The sequence below is a fragment of the Elgaria multicarinata genome, chromosome 4 (assembly GCF_023053635.1).
Source record: "Elgaria multicarinata webbii isolate HBS135686 ecotype San Diego chromosome 4, rElgMul1.1.pri, whole genome shotgun sequence".
Classification (NCBI taxonomy): Eukaryota; Metazoa; Chordata; class Lepidosauria; order Squamata; family Anguidae; genus Elgaria; species Elgaria multicarinata.
This window is the reverse complement of record NC_086174.1, coordinates 55,701,737-55,716,646: the sequence shown is the minus strand read 5'-3', so window position 1 is coordinate 55,716,646 and position 14,910 is coordinate 55,701,737.

Below are 14,910 nucleotides of genomic sequence, written 5' to 3'. Positions count from 1 at the left end.
CGAAAGAACACTTTTTTGCACGCACAGATGCTCCTTGACTCTCGGTCAGCAAGAATGCCAGGTCGGATCACAAGTGATGGCAGTGGAAGTGGGTGTTCACATTTAGTGGCCATTTTATATCCAAAGAAATGTACCAAGGACATTTAATGTACCAATGTACATTAAATCTGAGGCTGTTGAAGTATGTCAAAGACTCCAAAAACAAATAATGATAGTGCATCCAGTTTTAAATCTATAAATCTGTAGTATTGTATATTACAATACTACTTATAAACTGAGCCAGAACCAATCAGGAATAGGCCAAACTTCAATGAGGAAAACAAAAAATAACATGTCAAGGAACTAAAATTTGTTTTTTGTTTTTTTTAAACTGAGCCACTATAATAAGCATTTGGGGAGGGAGGATTATTCTTTTGAGTGGAAGCTTTGGTAGACAACATGCAACCTGTAGGCTGTATGACACACACACACTTCCTGGTCCTCTGGTGCAGCACTCAAAATCCTTCTTGCTGTGCCACTGGAATTGGTGGAGTGGCAAAAAACAAAAACAAACTAGAAAGAAATGGTTGGTTTGCCACCACATTTGGGTAGCAAACCACTACTGAGTCTTTAAAGTAGCAAATTTGCTTGGAATTTGCTTGGAACAAGCTAAATTTGTCAGTTTTAACCCTCCATAAAATTGATGGCAAAACTTGCCATCAGTTTTTCTTTTCTTTTCTTTTGCTGCCACCATGTTGCTGAAATTCTGTGGCATAGTGGAAGTGGCAGGAGTGCAGCACACAGGAAGGCGCAGCGGAGGGAAAGTGGGACCTGGATCCCCTGAAGTTACCCACGCCTGGTGTACAAGAGCCATACCTTCATCTTTTCATTTGCAATTCTGAGGCTATAGAATATACAACATATTGGTTCAGGTCTATACTTGCACTCAGCAGAGTTCCACTTGACCTGGAGGGAGGGGGGTACAACTGTGATTTACACAGATTCCTTCTTCTCCCTGCAATCCTCTGAAAAGATGTTCCAGAGGGTTGGGGGATCTTCTGAAACAGCGTGGGAGGGGGTGCTTGGGTTGCAGAGAATTGGTGGAAATTATTACTCTGTCCCCTTCTTCCAGCAGGCAGCCTTCCTGGATCACTCCACAAAGGGAAGGACCCATTCCATTTATGGAAAGCCAAACCTTGATCCATCTAAGCGAGAATCTGTTATTTGGTACTGAGTCCATAGCTAGACCTAAGGTTTATCTTGGGATCATCCAGGGTTCGCCCCTGCCTGAGCACTGGATCCCCTGTGTGTCACCTAGATGAACAGGTTTGACCCCTGGACGATCCAGGGATAAACCTTAGGTCTAGCTGTGGCCTGAGTCTGGATTGTGGACATAGGACCCCAAGCCCCATTGAGGTTAGTCCCACTGAAACCCTCTTTCCCAAGCAGCAAGACATCTCAGGAGCAGTGTTACTGTGCGGGAACTTCCTTTGCATGCAAGTAGTAGCTTCCAGGAAGCCAAGGGAGAAAAATGCAGGAGGGAACTGGAGCACTTTCCATCACTTTGCACCTTCAGCTTCAGTTGGTGTGGAACAGTCATTCCCTTTTGGGAGCTCCCTGTTCATGGTCACTGTGCTCTGTTGGGATCATGAGATGTGCATCTGCACCCCCTATTTAGAATAAAGGCACTGTAGAAAAGGGCTCTGCTGTTGCATTAGGTTTGAAGAATGGTTCTATTACCTTCTCTGAAAAGGTTCCTGACAGGTGCAAAAATCATCAGCCTAGAAGTTGCAGGGATGATTATTGAACCACTACGGCCTTTCAGTGACCTCAGATTTGTTCTTTTGCTGCTATACATTCTTTTCTTAATGGCTCTTGCTATGAAATTTCTCCTAAGCATGAAATATTGTTTTCTACTTGCTATTTTCAACTTATTAAATCTGCAGTGTGCGTGTGTGCAATTATAACCTTCCTTGTATTCCTTTGAATATCCTCTCTTCTCTGCCTAAGCTGCAACATTGCTTTGAGATGTTTTTCTTACCATAAACACAGGGACTAGGTTCCATTAGTCCAAAACTTTATCTTAATAGATCAATGACTGAGACACATAGGGCATGTCTACACCTTTCAGCGCTCTGGGAGGGAGGGGGAGGATCTTGCGGTATTCTGCTCATGAGGTCCTCCCCTTTGGATGGATGGCATGTGCAACATCCCGGGAGGAATGAGGGATGTCATGCCCAACTTTTTTTTTTTTTTTTTAACTGAAGGTGAGCACAGGAGCACTCCAACATAAAAGTAAGTTTTTAAAACAAACAAATGAATTGCGCTCCCCCCTCCCACCCCAATGGGCATGGAGTGCCTGAAGGGTTCTGTGCCCCATGCCTGGTTCCTGGCTCCTCACATTTACTCGTGAGGAGCCAGGATGAAACCGGGATGGCCACTTATACCTCCCACAGTCTCAAGACAATCCCGAGACTGCGAAGAAAATCAGGCTAAAAGCCATCCCAGTTATCCTGGGGAAATGGAAGGATCATCCCTCCCTGGCCCCAGGATCCCCTGGATGATCCAGCGGCGATCCCCAGGATAAGGCATGGTCTAGACATGTCCATAGAAACAAAGGAACACAGGAAACTGCCTTACACGGAGTCCATATTAACCCAGTATTGTCAACACAGACTGGTTCTCTCCAAGATTTCATGCAGGAATTCTTTCCTCACCCCTACATGGAGATGCCAGGGACTGAACTAGTGATGCCAGAGAAATCCACAACAAAATCAAATGAGTTTGGATTTCTATGAATCCAGCATGTGGATTCTGCAGCAGGGTGCTGTTCCTGAGGATTCCCCAGACTTGTAGACTGGTTTCCTTGCACAGATGCTGCAGGCTTGTGGACTGCTTTTGCTTACTTTCCAGAATTTTATTCAAATTTAGGTGTAGAAAAATAAGTGAAATTAAAAAAACACCAGTTGAAAATGTGTATTTAATAATAAATTATTTCTTACCCGCCTCTCCATTTTGATCAAGGCAGGGAACAACAATAAACAGTAAAATACATAAAACTGAATTAAAACATAATATATATTGTTAAAACATTCTAAAAACATTCTAAAACATACTAAAAGCATGAAAATGCACATTTAGGGGGATTTGTGCATTTTTATGGGTACAAATTTGTGAATTTGTAGAAATGGCCCATTCTGCCATGCCCGGCGAAGCCTGGGCGTGGGGAGGGATTTGTGGGTGGAGCAAGGAAGGGACGAGGCCACCCTCGATGACGCATGCTTTGCGTCACCAGGGCTGGGAGGGGTTTGTCCGGTAAAAGGACGTGTCTGACCCCTCCCAAGCCCTCTTGCTTCTGCTGCTCCCTCCCTCCCTCCCTGTAGACAGTGTGATCGCTGGTCGCCATTAGGGGGCCGAGTAGGAATTTTTTGCTCACGCTCTGAATTGGACGTGAGTTGTTTCGCCTACTCCACACTGTAAGACAACGAGGGAGTATAACTAGGCTAATTGGCTGTGAGTTATTCGGTCACCTATCGTGGCAGGTAGGGAAGGGCATCCAGAGGGAATATAATGGTGAGCTTCCAAGGCACTGTTACAGTGATAGGTGACTCCCGAGGGCTCCCAGTGTTGAGCCTTGTGGCCAGGCTGGGGGATAAAGACCACCTTTGAGGCCAACCTCTCTCACCCACCTTGAGCCTTCGGCATGGGTTGGGGGTGACAGGGGAAGGTCTCCCTACCCCTCGTTGGGGAGGGACAGCAGGGCGGCGAGATGGACCGCCACCCGCTGGACCAGGAATGCTCGCCCCCATCGCTTAGTAAGGCCTGACGCAGGCCTGGCTGGATGCCCTGTTGAATCCCCCTTTGCAGATCTTGAATAAAAGTGGCCCAGTTTAATCCCAACACTTGTGTCGTCTCTTTATTCTTGCGTCCGTCCCACAATAGGAATTTGTGGCCGAGGAATCTGATTCTGTCAATGAGCAGATGGTGGAACAAAAGTCACCTGTTTATCCATGAAACACAGATGGAAGAGACTGTACATAATCTGTACATCCCTAGATTGAACCTGGGACCTTCCACATGGAAAGCAGCTGCCCTGTCACTGAACTACACCTCCTTCCTTTGGCCTACATTAGGACTGACCTCACCCTTTTTGAGTGCTGTGGTAGCCTGGCAATCTAGACTGTTCCCCCACATGCTGGTCATGGATAGACCAGGCCTATATCCCAGGATCATCCCGGGATCATCCCTGTGCATTCAAATGACACACGGGGATCCCGGGAGCAGGCAGGGACGACCCCTCCACTTGCCTGGGATAATCCTTAGTTTTTCGCTAAGGCCACTGTAGAACAATCCCTAAGTCACACAAGACATGGTTGTGCAAGGAGCTCTGTGAATGAAGACTACACGCGGAGCACATTGTGTCATAAAACCGGACTGACAAGCCCAGGAAGATGAAAGGCACGCCTCGATATTCCCTTCAGTTGGAGCACAAATCATTCCATCTACTCTCAGCAGAGGTTCTAGAGAGCATTCAGCTTAGAGGTTCAAAAGAGATCAAGATAATTTCCACAGTACTGATGCTTAACTTGTTACACAAAAAGAGAGAATAGTCTCAGGATGCTATGAAGAAATTTATCGGTGAAAAACCCAATGCGTTTTGGCCTCTTCTATTAGGCCTTCTTCAAAGGGATGTTACAATACGTGTATAAAATATGAATGAGACAACACAGAATTTTTTAAAAAATCAATTAGAAAAGCATATTGTAAGCAATGCCCATGCGTACATGTAAACAATAGCACAATTTCAATGCTGCACACAAATGGTTCATAGGGCACATTGCAAGCAAGGCCTGTGCAAGCCCATTTCCATTGTAGTGGTGCTTCATCCTGTTACAGCCGAAAAGAGCACCATCCAGACAAGTGAAGTGAGAGCCAGATCTACACCAAGCAGGATATAACGTTTTGAAAACAGTTTGAAAATCTTATATGGAGTGTGTCATGAGCCCCAACAGTTGTCAATACTGTAATAAACCATTTTAAACCAGTAGTGTAGATCCTGCCCAATGGAGAACTCTTCCTTTGGGGGATTATGATCGCTAATTCTCCTGTCATCCACACAATGTCTTTGCTCACTGCTGTTTTCATCCCATAGAGTGACACTTTGGAAATAGACTACACGTCCTCAGACATTTGTCAGATGAAAACAGACACAGGCTTTCAATTTTAGGATTATGCCGTTTTTCTGTCAACTTAATAATGAGTCCTGTTACTCAATCTTTGGCATGTTGCTTAAATGCCTTCTTTATTTAAATGAACTTAAGAAGGAGCATATTTATGTTTTACAGATAACATTTCTGAATATTTATTAATTAAATTTTTGATTAAATTTTGAACATACAGACTTTCAAACATTGTGCAAATGTGACAGATAACTTCTGTTATTTTAGAACAGCATTGAGCATTGCGATTTCTTACAATTGTAGCTTTATAGTTTCCTATTATTCTATTAAACTTGCAGTTACTAACTTTTGATTCTCCTGTCATTTGCACTGCAAGCAGATGGCAACATTAAAAACACAGAGGGGCATTAAAATGCTGTTGTTCTATTCCCTAAACATTTAACTGAAGCATTGGGAGTTTATTTAATTAGAAAGTAAATTCCTCTAGTTCCTTAGCTTTCAAGTTGTCTTCTCTTACTTCATTACAATTTCCCCCAAAATATTCTCCTTGAGACAGCAATGTGCATAAAACACATGACAGCACTACTTGCTGTTTCCCTTAGAAACATCAGACACTTCTTCTTTTGTTTTCTGTGGGACAACTCCTTTATTTCATGTTTAGAAATGCTAAATTTGGCCTTTTTAGGATAACATCAAATCATAATTATTTTAAAGAACAGTATTAAACTGGTATTCCACCAAAGAGAAATGCTAAATGTACTCTGTGAGGTAATTGGATTACTTATTTCAATTCTAAACCAGAAACACTTTGTTGCAAGACATTCTAAAGACAACGCATTAATCCACTACATGTGGACAATGTGGCAAATGATGAAGATCCAAACTCAAACACATTGAGAAGGCTTCCATCTGTTGGACAGTAACTTCTCTGTGTGTTTCTTTACTTCTGACCTAAGCCCACACATTGTGACCACAGGTGACTAAGCAGACATAAATAGGGGGTTAAACAAAAATTGGGATTAAAAATCTTTAGGGAGCTACTTTATTGCTATAGCCATGTCTGCAAAAAATGCTGAAGGAAGATTACAAAGCAGGGTTTTAGTGAATTCCTGACTGTGAGAGATAGAGCCAGCAGGAAGGAACTATTCAAGGTCCAAAGCAGATATACATGTACAAGGTTATGCTATTATCTTACAAAGCCCTAAACAACTTGGGACCAGAATACCTAGCAGACTGCCTTCCCGACACCCAGGTGACATTTATGATCTTCAGAGAAGGCCCTGCTCATTGTCCCGACACGAAGAGAATGTCGGCATGATAACCTCAACGGCAGGCCTTCTCTGTAGCAGCACCCAGGCCGTAGCTAGACCTAAGGTTTATCCCTGGATCGTCCAGGGGTCAAACCTGTTCATCTAGGTGACACACAGGGGAACCAGTGCTCAGGCAGAGGCGAACCCTGGCTGTGGCCCCACTCTGTGGAAAACCCTCCCTTGTGCTGTTTGGGAGTCGGAAAATGTAATAACTTTTAAACGCCTCCTAAAAACGTATCTATTAAAATAAGCCTTCCCTGGACTGTAATTTATTCTGGTTTTATGTGATTTTAAAATTTTAAACTGGATTTTATGGTTTTAGTTGTAAACTTCCCAGAGAGCTTGGGCTGTGGGGCAGTATAAATATGTAATAAATAAATAAATAAATAAATAAATAAATAAATAAATAAATAATATATGGATAGCTCATTGGATAGAGTTCAGACTGAAACCTAGAGTGGATTCACCACTCCACTGACATTGAGCCACCAGCCTCCACTGCATTTACCTTCCTTTGACTGCACAAATGTTAGCCTCTGCTGAGGCTTACAAAGGCCAAACAAAAATGTTAAAACTCTTGTAAGCCTCTCTGGGGGCCAGTTCAGCTAAAGAGTGGGGACAAAAAAAATTCCACTTTTAAAAAAACAAATAAGTAGATACCATATGTCTTTAATTGTAAGACGCCATCGATTGTAAGATGCACACTAATTTCAGTACCACCAACAGAAAATAAACCCCATGATTCTAAGATGCACCCCATTTTTAGAGATGTTTATATGGGGGGGGGGGGAAGTGTGTCTTAGAATCGAAGAAATAGGGTAGTTCAGAATCCCAGTGCAAATATGATCATTTAATAAGTCCCATCTGAACATACCACACTGGAATGTAATCATCTGAGCAAACATTCAAAAGTGTTTTCTTGGGGGGGATCTACACTATTGCTTTTTAAGCGCTTTAAAGACTTTGAAAATGTTTTGAAAACTGTATATGCAGTGTGTCCTGGGCCCCAACAGTTGTCAAAACTGTTATAAAGCGCTTTAAAGCAGTAGTGTAGATCCCCCTTGGAAGAAGCACAAAAGGTATGGTGATAACTAGGTGGGCTTCATTCTTCTTCTAATTCCATAGATCCTCCAATTAGTAAGATCTCTATGCTTTCAACTGTTGAATTGATGGTTCATGCTTGGTGATGGTGTGGCAAGACATGGAAGCAGCACCAAAGATTTGGAAAACAATGCCCTTGCCTGTAAAGCAGGGGCAGCAACCTGTTGACCTCCGGATGTTTTGGACAACAACACCCATCAACCTTATCCAGCATGGTTCATGGTCAGGGATGATGAGAGTTTTAGCCCAAAATATCTGGGCAGCACCAGCATGCCTACCCCAGCTTGTGATGTACCTGGTTGCTGCCAGGTACATCACAATACCAGGGATGCCCATCCTTCCAGAAACTGCACAGAATATGGTGCTGCCTTCCGCTTCCTATGTCAATTGAAAGCATGCCCCCAAATCCTTTGCAGTGATACAGATTGATAGGACATCCTCAACTCACTTAAGGTAGAAAACCTATGCCAGAATTATGGTTTTATGTATCTTTGCAGACTAAACCTGCCTGTCATAATACATGATCCATTCCTTGCACAACTTCTAATCATCATTCAGAAACATGAAAGATCTGATGATGAGCGTCAAGGTAAGAATGCCAGTGTATCTTGGTGACATCATGCTGCAGTATTGTGTACATCTAAGGCATCTGATTAACAACCATCAGCTTTTATTTAAATTTTGACAAGAACTCACGTACTATTCCTTTGCACTCAACTTTATATCATGGGGGTACCTCTTGATTTCATTCCTTATGCACATTTAAATTCCAGTGAATTCAATTCATTTTATGAGTCTGGCCAGAAGCCTGACTTTCTAAGCATAGTTATAAATGATCTGGTGCTTTAATGGTGACAGGTATTCTTGCACATATACATAGCTGATAAAATGGTTGCTCGAATTGCTTTCTAGAAACTGAATTGATTATCTTAGCAGTTGTGAGATACAGCCATTCTTAATAACTGTGCTTGAGAACTAATGTTTCTTAATGGACCAAAAATTATCCTTTCTAATGCCTTTGTTGTTAGTGCTAGACTGATTTTATACTCATACACATTACAACAGAAACTCTCAGAACAAACATTTTATCTGACTACTGTTCATAAGAGAATGCCAATCTTGGCTCATTTTGGAATAATATTGCAAACACAATACACTTTCCATCTGGCAATTTCCCATCAGAGGTATTTATCTGCAAGGCTAGCCATTCACTTTGTCAAGATGGTAGATATGACATCAGACAAGTATGTTATCTTCACAATTTCTTGATAAGAACAAAAAGGAAGTTGTAGTTCTTGATAATACATGAAAAGAGTTAGGAAGAATTCTAAGATTGATTTGCACCACAAATCAGGAGCATTCCTGAGTGTATTTCACCCCCACCCACCCCACAGTTGTACATCAGGCATTTCTGCATTTATGAAACAAGCTATTGATGATGCACCTTGACATTCAATTTTCCTGTTCTCCCAGTTCATGTGTTAGTGTGCAAACTGGAAACACTGCAAATTATTCAGGGAACATTGGGATGTGGCATAGGATTTGTTGTACTAATAGCAGAAAAATTAATAAAGGATAAGGCCATCAATGGCTACTAGTCCTGATTAATATTAAGATCTTAGCTTGAGAATTTTAGATCTCATTTTATGGTGTATTTGCCTGTTATGTATGTGAATGGCCCATGGCCCAAGCAATAAATAAATAAATAAATATCAGTAACTCAAGAACATTAAACACTGAGAATATATTTGGAGGTAAGCTTATAAAGCACATCACAACCTTTGTTCACAAGAGAGTTCAAAGGCATGTTATTCAATTATATGATTGAGGTTAAGGTTTGTCATTGGGGGGGGTTGTACAAGGTACACTAATGACATTTCAGAATGATGTGGCAATTAATAAAATCATAGCTTATTTATTAAACAAGAATGAGTATTCAAAACATCATGTTTCTTATTATCAACATTCAAATCAGCTGTGCTCTTTCAATGAAAAGTATTGATAACCTCTTGAGTCACCCATTTTAGGATTTCTAGGGCACAACATCTTGAGCAAGAGGATCACTGTGTAAGACCATCTTGTGTTGCAAGTAAAATCCTCCTTTTTCATCACCCCATCCCACCCTGTTCTTCCACTTGCTGACTTTCCACCCTCTCCCCAAAATCTTGCAGTCAGGCCCAGGCCCCAATGGATTCATCACTCATCATGAGTGACTTGCTGCTTATTCAGGTGGTAATCCCAAGGAATCATACAGACATGCCTAGTGGTAGGATCTGTGATTTTCCCAGCTCCAAGGAACAAGGTCAAGAATGGTGCTATGCTTTAGCTCCACACTTCCTTACACATACTAAACCATTAGGGATGATTGCTAGTACCCAAGATCAGCACATAGTATTTGCTGGGGAATGCAGAACACACCGTATATGAACATTTGCCCCTGAAAATGGTCTTATAAATACATAATATGAAGTGTGCCCCATCACAAGACATCAAGGAAGGCTGCAGCAATTGTTCATAAACAAGATGGGATCCATTCATGTCCTTTCAGATTATTTGATCAACAAATGCATGAAAAAATGAATTGCCCTTGACAGCAGGATATGTTTGAGGAGATAAATATTTCATAATTTTAGGGAAGTGCATTTGAGCATTAGCCTTTGGGAAATCAGTCATTATCTATGATTAATGACTGCCTCATAGTAAATAGCCCAGAGCCACAGCCAAAGATTAACATTACATCCAAAACACCGGCAGTTTAAGTTTGACTGAGCAGCTGTGTTTGTAAATCAGCTGTCATGTAAAATGCCACCAAATGCAAGTCATATTCTGAAGTTGTGATGTTGCTTAAAAGAGGCTCAATAAATAACTGTAGCAGATTGCTTAATTTGTGTGGGCTTATATTACACATTTATTCAGCATCGAACGTTGAATAAAATCAGTCTGCTAATGGACTGTGTTCAGTGAACTAGATTTTCTTGCAAACCGAGTGGGTTGGATCCAGACTTTCATTCACAGAGGGAAATGAGATCTAGTGGAGGCTTCCCACTGGAAGAAAGTGGGTGGTGGCAGCAATTTTCTCTGGAACATCATGGGAAGTGGCACGAGTGCGCTCCAGCTCTTCGTGTGTGTGCGTGTGTGTGTGCAGGTGGACTCAGCTGGGCATGGGCAGTGCCAGCATCACCTTTCCCTCCTCTCCCTTGCCTTCCTAGAGGGACCACATGATTTGTCACCATCAAAACTTTTCCTACTGATTGTAAATATTAATAATATTTGCTATAGTACACATTATTATTATTATTATTATTATTATTATTATTATTATTATTATTATTAGTATCCTGCCTTTTGCCCAATGCTGGGCCTCAAGGCGGCCTTACAAAGTTTAAAACATACATTGGTGGTGGTGGTGGTAAAAAACCATAAACGTTTAAAATACACAACAAAATTATAAGATATTAACATAGATGGAGGGCCAGATTATTCGCCAAAGGCCTGCTGGAACAAAAAATGTTAACACTTTGTTAACATTAAGAGTGCTTGTGCATGCTAGATCACTCATAGTAGTGTGCTTGTTTGTAAACACTGGTGATAGAAGAGAACCCACCAAATATGATTCACACCTAATCTGTGGATGGGTGGTGGATGGGATTGGGGTAACACAACTAAGTTCCAACAAGACACAACTAACAAACAACAGCAATAATCAATGAAAAAGAATCTAGGATGATGATCAGGATGTGAATGAATGGGTTGGACTGGAGAGTTGGAATAAACTGGTAGAAAGAATGAGTAATGTTTGGGAAAATGAGAAATTAAGAAGGTACCCAAGCCACAAACAACTCCTCTGTCTCTCAATGATTTCCTCCAGGCTTTTCAAATATTTCTGCTTAGATGGCTCTGACCCAGTGAAGGCCACGGAGCAGAGCACAGAGCAAACAATGCTAGAAGATTCTACATCCTTCTCCCAAAGCTCTGTCATTGGGGTGCCTTGGTAAACCATACTCTGTAATCAGGGCTGGCATCAATGGTAGGCATGGTTGGTCAAGAGCCCCATGGACTTGCTTCCCCTCTTCACCATTGCAACCTGCTTGTTCGCATGCCTCTTACTCTGGTCAGGCGGTGTCAGCGGTAGTGGTGGTGGTGGTGGTGAGCAGTAGATGCCGCTGCCTACTTGCCCGTTGACTCTGCCTGACAACCAAGCAAATGGTAGTAATGATGAGAAAAAGGATGTAGAGCAAGAGCAGCTGGTGACAATGGCACATTGAGGGAGGGGCCCCATTCAGGGTGTCTTGCCCCAAAGCCCTCAAAAACCTGGAACCATCAGTGACGTTGACTAGAAGGTAGACTTATCAGACATTTAACCTATCAGATGTTCAACTCCTCTCTCCCACTCTGCCCTGTCTCAGTGTTTTCCATGTATGGAAATCAAAAGCATATTAGTGATTTTTAAATTTTTTTGGGTGGCAGATTCACTGAATGTTTTGTCATTGTTGTTTGCAGCCCTTTGAAGTGCCAAATCACTCACAATGTTGTTGAAAGATGCAGATTCAATTCTGCTCACTTTGGGAGGAACCTTGCTTCATCTCGGAGAATCACAGAACCTCTCCGAAACGGCCTGGTTTGAAATAGCCTGTTTGATAACAGATGATGAAGAATTTTAATGGCTGCAGCTATGTTATGGCTGATACTGAATGTTTTGGTTTTTTAATGTTATGGGTGTTTTATCTTTGTAATTGTCTGTGAAGTGCATTGATGGGACTTTCTGCATGGAAAGGCAGTATATAAATATGTTAAACAAGCAAATAAAATGACCGCCTGCAAATTCATCTCAACTTGGAACCTGTTTTAGAAATTGGAAGCCAATGTGCCATCTAGTGTCCATTACGGTTACTGAGCACACCAGGAACAAGATCTCAGGAAATTTTACTACAAATAGAAACCTAAAGACATCTAACATTTAGATATACTTTATCTTTTAAAAGGACAAATAAAAAACATCAGAATTTCCTGCATTTGTTCATTTCTTATATCTGCAACCCCCGCAGAGGGATGGGCAGACTTTACATTTGCAGCAGGATCTCCTGTTTTCTTATTAGAACTCTGAGGTTCACCAACATGGGAGCAGGTGTAACATAGTAGCTCAGGTTCACAGGTATGAGGAACAGGATGACTCAACCAAAATAATTTGTGATCAGTACCAGGACCAAGTTCATAGGACTTTTCACACAAAAATCCACTCCTGGTTTCCCCTCGCCCCCATGTTCTTTTTTCAGTAACCAAATTTAGGTGACAAACCAGGTCTTATCCCATTTTATCCTACTATTCATTAATCTAAGGCCACCAAATTATCTAAGGCTGTAATCCTACACACGTTTACCTGAGAGTCTTATTGAATTCAATGGGACTAACGTTTAACTGGATATGTGTAGAATTTCACTCTAAGTCTTGTTTCTGATGGGAAAGGGATGCATCAAGAATCCCCTTGTTCTGTAAATTATTTCTGGATTCTGAAGAGTTCTGGGCACATGCAATTTGCAACAGTTTTCATTTCTTCCAGTTTTATAGATATACATGCATTGATAAAGCAATGCAAAAGGGGTAATCTTGATATGATTTAGCATCAAGATCTTTTTTGTTTTGTTTGACTGTGGTGTATATACCTCAGTAATCAATCAATGTGCCTCACTAATCGATATGAATTAGTAGATTGCTTTTTGCTCTGCAAAAAAAGCAATCTACTAATTTATATTGAGCTTCTCGTAATGCCAGAGTACATTTTTGCATTACACAGTGCCTCAATTGAAAACTATGAATGCAGGGGTGTTGAACCCTCCAATTTTATGACAAGTATTAATTTGTCTGGCTATGTCCAAATATTTGCCTTTCTTAAAGTGAAAAAATCTTCATGTTAAATGTGTGATACCAATTAACAAAAAGGAGAGCCCACAGATAATTACTAAATGAAATCAAAGGATAAACAAACACACACACACACACACACACACACACACACTTTTTACAGTTTCTTTGATCTTTACTGCAGCCATTTAGGCCATTTCCCCCTCCATGCTTGAATCACTTGACTTTAAAAACCTAACACTGTTTGTGAACAAACAAGAGAAGTGATTCACGAATGCCTAGAATCCTACTAATACACTAACTGATACATTGCACATACCATAGTTTCTCTTTATTATTTCACACATTCCAGTGAGCCCTGACACTGAAAACAGATTCTAGAGCTGAGCCATTTGGTATGACCTAAAGGCCTTAGGGGAACACAGCACACAAGACTGCTGAGTTAGACTTCAACAACAGGTTTAATTCTATTGCTAGAGGATTGAATCAGGAAAAAGGTTTTTTTTTTATCACACTACATGTCTTAACTGGCTTACCTAGTGCCAGGGTGTTTGGGCTATCAGCAACTGTACTCTGAATGGCCATTGTTAATATGATTTTCAGATTTTGCATTTGATTTCCTTCTGCTCACTGTTTACAATTCTTCCCCCCACCCCGATATGTACTGTACATAAACCTGAAACTCCACAATACTCCATGCATTTGATGAGATGGGCTATAGTCCATGAAAACCTATGCTAGAATAAATTTGTTCGTCTTTAAGGTGCCACCAGACTCTTCATTGCTTTTGATAGAGGTTTACCTGCAAACATTCTATTACCCAACTCCTTTTGAACACCTCCTTTTGGCATTGGTGAGCAAGTATAGACGAAGTGGATCAAGGAATTTGGAAGTGAAATATGGTATAGAGTAGCTGGAGGAAGTGGTGAGATAAAAGGTATTTCAGAAGATTCAAAGCAAGTTGGGGGGAAAAGCCAGAAGAAGATAGGGAGATAGAATGGAGTCAAGGAAGCAGGACATTGGTTTGGAGGGGGTCTAGAACTAGGAGCTTGGTGATAGCTGAATGGTGGGAGAGTAAGCAGGGTGAGCATGTTCATACTGTCTGAAAATCTGTTCCAGATGAGTAGCCTGATCCTAGATTGTGAGTCACAATCTGTGAGGCAGAAAACAGTGACTTCTAGTGATAAAGCAATGGCAAGGGAAGATTTGTAGCCCCCCCCATTTGCCAAGAAACATCTGTATTAACCACAAAACCCAAACAACGAACACATATTAGCCGAGACATTGTTCCAATCTTCTAAGATGTTAGGGGAAGGCAGGTACCAGATGTGATTAACTATTGTCCTTTTAAGAACATAACAAGAGCAGTGCAGGATAAGACCAAGGTCCATTTAGTTCAGCACCCTGTTCTCACAGCTGGCCAATCAGCTATTGATCAGGGATCCACAAGCAGGACCCTCTCACCCATGTTCCCCAGCAAC